We start from the raw sequence: 7229 nt of genomic DNA, 5'->3' as shown, positions 1-7229 counted from the left end.
GGGTAAGTTTCTAAAGGCAGAAGTTATTAAAAGGCTTGAAGAATGGACTTGACTATTTTGCAAGCAAGGGATTTATGCCTGTTTAATGAAACCAGCCAGGGTAGGACAGATTGAAAATGGGATTTCAAAAGTGGCTCTCACTTTGTATGCCTGAATTTAGCAAAATCCAAGCCAAATGTTCAGGACTCCTGCAGAATGCAGATGATAAAGTAGACAACTGAGAACCACTTTCCTTTTCACTATAGCAGCGGTTATAAAATAGACTCCCAGGGCAAAAGGAAAGGTTTTGATGGGTTTTTTTTTTTTTCACCCCAGAGGAATGACGTATAATGGAAGGATTGATCCCAGAGTCAGTAAACTCCGATTCCAACCTCAGCTTGGACACTCACCACTGTTGTGACCATGGGCCATTCACAACCTCCTTGGGCTTTAGTTTCCTCATCTACATAATGGGAGGATTGGACTAGATGGCCTCTAACTCCCTTCCAAATATAGATTAATGATCCTATGAATTTTGCTTCTCTGAGACTCAGTTTCCTCATCCTTAGTATCAGGATAGGAATCCTGTTACTACTTATCCCACAGGGTAATTGTAAAGAAGGCTTTCTCTTAACCTTAAAGCACTATGTAAATGTGAATTAAGTACAGTTAGGCAGTGTAGTGGATTGAGTGCCCAAGCCTGAAATCAAGACTCATCTTCATGAGTTCAAATCTGACCTCAAACGCTTTCTAACTCTGTTATCCTAAGCAAGTTATCTAACCCTGTTTGCCTTGGTTTCCTCATTTGTAAAATGACCTAGAGGAGGAAATAACAAACCACTCCAGTATCTTTGCTAAGAAAACCCCAAATGGGGTTATGAAAATAACTGAGCAGCAACAAAAAGTGAGTTATTATTAATTTACTACCTATGACCATGAGCAGATCATTTAACCTAGTTGTGCCTCAAGCAACTCTCTAAGATTTATCTACATCACACAATCTGTATTGGTAAAAGGAATTTCTACTAGGGAGGAGAAAGGGAAGGAATAAACATTTATCTACTTATCTATGTAAACAAATATATAATATCTATATATAAAATATGCATATAATATATAAATATTGATGATATCTATGTTTGTTTATGGTCCAATTCTTCATGACCCCATTTGAGGATTTTTTTTGGCCAAAATACAGAAGTTGTTTGCTATTTCTTTCCCCAGCTCTTTTTACAGATGAGGAAACTGAGGCAAACAAGGTTAAATGACTTGCCCACAGTCACATAGCACGTGAGTGTCTGAAGTCACATTTGAACTCAGGTCATCCTAACTCCAAGCTGATGCTCTATACACTAAGCCACTAAGCTGCCCCTATACCTGAGAAAAAGCAGAGCCAAACATGTAACCCATGTCACACAAAATTGAGAGAAAAACTCCAATTTTTTGACTCTCAAGTCAGGTACTGTACATTATCCCACAGCATCTTCATCCTTAAGTTTAGTGGAAACCTTCTTTTGAGGCTTAAGGCCATCTTGAATGCATTTAGAGAAAACCTTACCAATAACCTGGAGGCATGATTTCAAAGATTGAGCCAACTTCTTCCCTTCACCTCCAACATCTTCTTCAATCTGCTCCTGATATTCTTAAATTTTCTCTTAACATTATGTTCCAGGCTAACATGCTCATCTCCCCATGTCTATCCGTCTTCAAGACCCTTGTGAAAGAGCTTATAAACACCTCTTCTGAGAAGCCACTTAACAATAATTACTGATATTTTCTAATGCTTTAAAATGGACAAAATGTTTTAGACGTATTATCTCGTGTGACCCTTTCAACAGCCCTAGGATGTAGATATTATAAATTTCATTAGCCCCATTTAAAAGCTAAGGAAACTAAGGCTTATAGAAATAAATAATCTTTCAATAATTATCAAGTGACAGAGGTAAGATCTGAAACGAAGTCTTCCAATTTCTAAGTCTAACTCTACATCTGAATAAAAGAAGAAAAGCTTCGAACACCAGACACTAATCTTACCACCATATGCCAGGTGCCTGGGGCCCCTTGATTATTAGGAGTTACCAGTTAGATGTGTGGTCGCTAAGAGACACGGTGCTTATGATTGAAAAAATTTGTTACTAATTAGGAACTGCTCACCCATACCCAGGCTGGGTTGTTGTGCTAAAATTCTTCACATGTCCCAGCTTGAACCCCCTAAAGACAGGACACCAAAAAGAACCAGCCTTTATGGCCTTGAGAGTTGAAGCTGCGTACAGAGAGACACATACACATTTCAGGGATTTGTGCCTGGCTTTTAAACACCTCACTGAAACTAGATCTGGACCCTGTTTTAGATTCCAGAGTCCTAGAAAGGAAGCTATAAATATCCACAGGGAATTGTAGATGGCTCTAGTTTGGGGCTCTCAATTCAGGGTGTCACTTCCAGGCTTAATAACAACATTCTCCACACTGTTTTCTAACTGTTGATCTGCCCATCTCACAGAGATGAATGCCTGGGTGGGGGTTGGGGGTGGGGGAAATCCCCAAATCCTTCTGGCCAGTTTTATCTCATATGGAATCCCTTGGGTGCTCTCCTTCAAGGTTACAAGGCATGTGAATCTAATCCTTTCCTACAACATTTGCAAATAGCTCTGCACAAACAATGACATTGTTTCTCTGTCTTCTTCCATTCCCCATGGGTTTTTTGGCAATGAACAGAGCTTTTTCATCCTGAACTCAGCCAGACTTACTGTGTTCTCTTCCTTGCACTTTTCTTCTCCTGCCTCCCCTTTCCCATTCACATCGAAATAACTTATTTGAAAACTGGTCAAATGAATGGACCAGGTGCTGATTGATGGTGTGTGAAAAATGAACCAAAGAATCAGAGATGACAAATTTAGAGTTGTGGGAAACTTTAAAAGGCACTGAGTCCAACCCACTTATTTTACAGATAAGGAAACTGTTAAATGATTTGCTCAGGACTGGTCAGCTGGGAAATACCCAAAGTAGGATTAGACTGGACTAATGAAATGAATGCTCTCATAATGCTGGAGTTAGGACTAGACAAGACCTTGGATATCATCCAATAAAGCCTTTCATTTTATAAATGAGGAAACTGAATTCTAGGGAAGTAAAATAATTTGTCCAAAATCACACATAGGTAGTAATTTTTAGAGCTGGGATTTGAACTGACTTCTTCAGACCCCTAATTCATTGCCCTTTCAGCTGTAATCATTCTACCTGTAGCATTTTTCTATAATACTTTATTCTGTACAATTTATTATTCTATGCTCTTTGTCTACAATGAACTACAAAGAAGAAAAATCACAAAAATTCTAGCATGAGATCATGGATTTAATCATTCAAACTATCAGTCAACAAGCATTTATATCCTTCTTTTATGTGCCAGACCCTAGAGACTGACAAGCAGAAATGAGAATCCCTAGCCTCAAGAAGTTTAAGTTCTATCGCGAGGCATAATGTGTACATATATGTGGATGCACACATCCCTAAATAGACCCGAAATACTACAAGATGATGAGGGAAGGAGGGCACTAGAGCTGGGGGAATGAGGGAAGAACTCATGTAGAAGGTGGAGCTTGAGCTGATTCTTGAGGGAGATTAGTAATAGGAGGAGGGGAAAAGGAGGAGGGCATGTTCTGGAAGACAGACAAACCAAAGAGCTTCATTAGAAGCAGCTGCCAGAGGGATTGAGCAAGCTAAGGTCCAAAACCTTGACAAAGTCACTGTGTACTCAGATAATCAACTTGTCACCAAAGGAATGAATGGATTAACAAATAGAAAGAAAATGATTGGAAAACAAGTAGAAATATGGATGTTGTCCACAAAGACCAATTTGTTATGTTGGATGAAATGAGTCAGGACATGAATGTGGACTGGAAGTATGTTCCTGCTCACTCAAAAGAAGCAATGTTGAAGCTCACAAATTAGCTAGAGAAGCTTATAGAAAGTGAGAAGACTCAGTATTTGTGGGTGTTGAATTTAACTGCAATATAATCTCCAGATTTTCTGCCTTGTCTTGGTGCTGTATTCCATGGCCATTTTCTTCATATACTTAGTTTGTTTTTTTCTATGTGCTATTTTAAATTTCTTTTAAATAGTTGAAATAAAAATAAGAGGCAGATCACCAGAAAAAAAAACAAACAAACAAAAGGAAGAGATGGAGTTCTGTGCATTTTTCTTGTTCAGTTGTGACAGTTATGTCTGACTCTTTGTGATCCCATTTAGAATTTTCTTGATAAAAATACTAGAGTGGTTCACCACTTCTTTCTCTATCACATTATATGGATGAGGAAACTGAGGTAAATAGAGTTAAGTCATTATGTCCAAGGTTATCCAGCTATTAAGTAGCCAGTCCTGAATTTGAGCTCAAATCTTCCTAACTCCAGGCCTGGCATTTTATCTACTGTGCCACCTTGCTTCCCCTGTTCTGTGCTGGCACAATAAAAAAGCAAAACTGGAGAATACAAGAAGAATAGCCATGTGCAGAAAAGAGGGTGAATCCAGGTTGTAAAAGCCCTCAAAGGTCAAATAGAGAAGTTTATATTTACTCCTAGAGATATCTGAGACCACATTTTAAAGTTAAAATTCAGCTCCAGAGAAAATAAGATGCAAAGTTAGTTACTAATAAAGGCGGGTGGTAAGCCAGGTGGTTCAGTAGATTAAGAACCAGGCCTGGAAACAGGAGGCCCCAGGTTCAAATGTGACCTCAGTCACTTAACCCCAATAGCCTAGCCCTTACCACTCTCCTACCTTGGAGCCAATATACAGGATTGATTCTAAGTCAGAAGGCAAGGGTTTAAAAAAAAGTGGTAAAGGCAGGACCAGAACCAAGGACTTCTGATTTCCAATCAATTTCTCTTTCCAATGTTCTGTCCTGCCCACTGTGCTCTAGAATATCATCTACATTAAATGTTTAAAAATCAAATTGTGTTTAAAGGGCTCTAGGAGTCCTTGATATTTAAAGGACTGATATAAAATGAGGGATGGCAGAGTGGAGGAGAAATATCTTATAGAGAACTTTCTCTTCCACATTCGGTTTTCCTGTCCTATACTAAGCCCCCATCCACTTCCCAAGCCTTCTAACCAGAATGTCAGCCCCTTGAGGGCAAAGACTAATTTTTTATACTTTATTCAGAAATGTAACCTCCAGTAGGCTATTAAGGGAGGTTGGTTACTCCTGCTGCTGTCTTCCTCATTCTCACCCCAGATACCTCGGAGCAATAAAATGTCCCTACAGTTGCTTGATTAGGCTTATGGGACAGCTTAATCCTCCACCTCAGAAAATGCATTAGTGCAGTGAACGGGATTTACAAGGGGGCATTTTTTTCACACTTGCTAATTAAGTGCAATAGCAGCTTGTATGTGGACAAGTTGTCAAGTTGCCCAGGAATGTACAGACTTGTTATGTGACCTTAGTAAAAATACTGTGAATTTCAGTTGCCTGGGAAATACGGTTAAATTCAAATTATGTATACAGTGAAAACTGCTGTATTGTGAGGGTCTCAAGGGATGTGAAGGGTTAGAATAAATAGGATGAGGATCAGTGATTTCTCTTTCCCATGGATGAATATAGGAGGGGGGGAAAGGCCTTTAAGCTGAGAAATGTGAAGTGAGCATGGGGAAGACCAAGTTTCAGAGAGGCTAGTATGCCTAAAAGAAGAGGAGGCAATATGGTGTAGGCAAGAGAAATGCATCAGGGTTGGAGTAAGAATACTGAATGCAGGCTTTTGTTACCTTCAGGCTACTTACTCTCTAAAATGTATATTGGACGAATGGAGAGTGAATGGGACCAGGCTATATCAATGGTCTGTAAATTATAGGTCAATAGATATTGGTGGATGTATAGATGACAAATGGTTATTGTCCTTTGTACTCAAAGAGGACCAAAATGGCATCACTCTGTTGGGGTCAATGTATAGTGTATCCAACTGTGGCTGATCAGAGCAAACTCAAAAGATTCTACCACAGGTTGGGCATAAATAGCTTGTATGAACATTTGTCCAGGGTCACATTTACACGTCTCTAAATTTGAACATCTCACATTTCTTTTGAGCTATTGCAATTCTGCTTTGTCATTATAGCACAGCACCTTCTTTGTTGTGGGCATGTGATGCAGGACCATCCTGTACCAGCATCACTCATGTTTCACAATCAGTGTCAAAGTTTTTCAGAGAGACCTTTAGAGTATCCTTGCATCACTTCTGACCTCCATGTGAGTGCTTGCCTTGTGTGTTCAAAAATGTGGCCAGCTCATTGGAGCAGAGTTGACAAATAGAAAGACAGAGAAAGATAGAGAAAATAGAAAGATAGAAAGATAGATAGATGTATAGGTGGATAGATGGATGGATGGATGGATGGATGGATGGATAGAGAGATAGAGATAGATATAAAGATATATAGACAGAAAGACAGAGGAGAGGGAGGAAGGAAGGAAAGAGAGAGATAGTGAGAGAAAGATAGATAGACAGACAGACAGAGAGATAGTCAGAGTCTGGACTAATTCTCCTTTCTGTCTCTCTCTGATATAGACTACATATATTATGCTACGTATAGTTACATCATATATATGTTCATATGTACATATGAACACACATCTCTGTATTTAGACATATATTTATTTCCACCAGACTTAGAGTCTGAAGACCTGATGGTCTTAAATCTTAGTGCCTAACTCTCTTCCACTTATGACCTGTGGGACCTTTGGTAAGATGCTTAACCCATCTGGGCTTCATTTTCTTCATCTATAAAATAACTGGGTTAAACTAAATGGGCTGTAAGTTCCCTTTTAGTATTATTTCTTGAGATCCTAAGCCTCTCCATATTTCATTGTCTTTAAGAACAAGATAAGTGCAATCATTTTGATCTATCCTGCTGGTAAGTGCTATCCTTCCAGGGGACAGGGGGAGGGATTCAATGACCTCAGAGATCCCTTCCTCTCCATCTCTAGGATTCCATTACCACCTCAGCATGAACGCTGTGGGGCCTGGAGCAACAGGGCTTGTTTTAATCTAGTAATGCTTTTCAAGCCCCATGAATCATCAAATATGCTATGTTGGGAAGACTTTTTGTCAAGTTTTATTAGTCCACCAAGGGCAATTTATTTTCGTTCCCTCTCATTCCTTCTCCACAGGGAGGAGAAGGACTTTCAAGGGCATTATCCTGAGCATTGGCCCTGAGCCACCCTCAGAGCAGCTGCTTCCATTAGCCTGGGGCACAGGATGGAGGACTTT

Source organism: Monodelphis domestica, chromosome 4 (assembly GCF_027887165.1).
Source record: "Monodelphis domestica isolate mMonDom1 chromosome 4, mMonDom1.pri, whole genome shotgun sequence".
Lineage (NCBI taxonomy): Eukaryota > Metazoa > Chordata > Mammalia > Didelphimorphia > Didelphidae > Monodelphis > Monodelphis domestica.
Note: the sequence above shows the minus strand (reverse complement) of the source record.